The sequence below is a fragment of the Dipodomys ordii genome, unplaced genomic scaffold (genome assembly GCF_000151885.1).
Source record: "Dipodomys ordii isolate 6190 unplaced genomic scaffold, Dord_2.0 Scaffold53, whole genome shotgun sequence".
NCBI classification, from domain to species: Eukaryota; Metazoa; Chordata; class Mammalia; order Rodentia; family Heteromyidae; genus Dipodomys; species Dipodomys ordii.
Window position 1 is genome coordinate 12,596,691 of NW_012267269.1, and position 1,947 is coordinate 12,598,637.

The window sequence follows — 1,947 nt, forward strand, 5'->3', positions numbered from 1 at the left end:
CTAGAGCACTGAAGCCAATAAAGAGAGAGCTACAGGAAATTCAAGGCCCAGAAGAAATAAGGGTTGCTTTCAGCTCCACTGGACAATTTTCAAGGGCCATTTAGTTATATCAATAACTGCCCGGAGCATGGTTTCCCATTCATTTACTGAAGGATTGCTAAGCTGGGGTCTCATTTTACTGCTTATTCATGTGTGCTCAGAAGTAGGCAAAAGTGATGCTGAGGTTACATACATTTAGTTGGTGTACACTGGATAGCTGCAGCATTTGCTGCCAGCTCAGATTCATTTCCGAAAGGGATGTCAGTCATGGGAAGCATAGTCAAAGGGAAGGGAGCCTGGCAACTGCACTTATTTTGAATAGATTACCTGCACTGAATAGTTTGTTCAGGATGGAGAACTGGATTTTATCAATTGTTCAAAGTGTACTTGCTCATAATCAGCATTATTAAGTTCAAATGGATTAACCAACTATCAATTTTTTAATTTATCAGTGAGTCACAGTGCTTCCCTATTTGTTCTTTAAGGACTCTCCTTCTTTAGAGCTAAATAGTTGAGAAAATAATAAATTTACTATTTGTTCAATAATATTCACTGTCTATAAGATACTGTACTACTATTGAAGATGCAGTAGTGGAGAAATTAAGCATTAACCTTCTGTCCCTCCCTCCCCCCCCGCCTATAAAATGCTATAACATATCCAATGGAAGCACATTGTTCAGTTTTGGTAGAGTTCATTAATATAATAAATTGGCTTATATTGTGTGATACTCTGATTAGAGGATAGATAGTATTTACCAAAGTATCACTGCACTGTTCCTATAGAGAAAAAAGAATTAGTGGAGAAAGGAGGGTTTTGCTATTAATGATCTAAAACTTCAGTATTTCCCTTTTGAATAGTGGGCTGCACACTAGCTAATTCCTTTCAAATCCCACTGCTGGAAGCCTGCATCTCCAAGCTTTTGGGTTAATCTATTATTCATGCTGCTTGTTTGCACAATATTATTGATTATTCACTGTTGGGCCAAATAGTAAGAAGATATTTCATTCTCCATGAAAACTCATGGAAAATGCTTGAAACACTAAAAGTGAAATGTGCAGAGGAAGATCTGCAAAGCAGTTATTTGGAGGGAGGACCAAATGAGAAGAATTAAATATGTGTGAACATTTTCTAGTCATCAAGACTTGTGCTGAACACTTGCCATATCTCTGTGTAAGACTACGGGAAATAGGATAGTTGGCTTTCTGGAAACTCAATTCCCTTCAAAAAGATTAAATCATCACAAAAATGTGACAATTAGATAGCTGGTCTTCTTTTCCTTTCCAAATGCTGAACATCAAATCTAGTGTCTTGTGAATGGCAAGCAAGACTTTCCTACACTGGTCTATATTCCCAGGTTATAAATGATATTCTTGTGATTTTGAACAAGTTTAAAATTTGTGACCGGTTAAAGGAAAATTTGCGTGTGGACTAAATATATAATTAGATTCGTAGTTTTAGTAATGTTAAGACCTAAAACATTTTAAATGTTCTGAAAGCTAACATTTTCTGTTTTACTTTTGTAATTGGCTATTAGATGTACAACAAGAATTACTTCTTATTCTCATAAAGACTTTCTATACAATACAATGTACAAATCCATATTATGCTGCAATAAACTTAAACAAAACTTCTTAAACTAGTTCATTGACTAGTTTTAAAAAGATGGACAATTCCTCCATTGAAGTATTTTTTTAAATTCTATGCTATTAGTTATATGAATTTGTTTGGACAATGTCCCAAGTTATACACAAATCTTAAATTCATTGCACAGCAAAATTTTACATACATAGAAAATTATGCTTACATAAACACACATAGTACACACACATATACACATACCTATATATAATTGAAAATCACATATTCTCTTGTTTTTATGTGATATGGTTCTATGCATGATTCCAAAA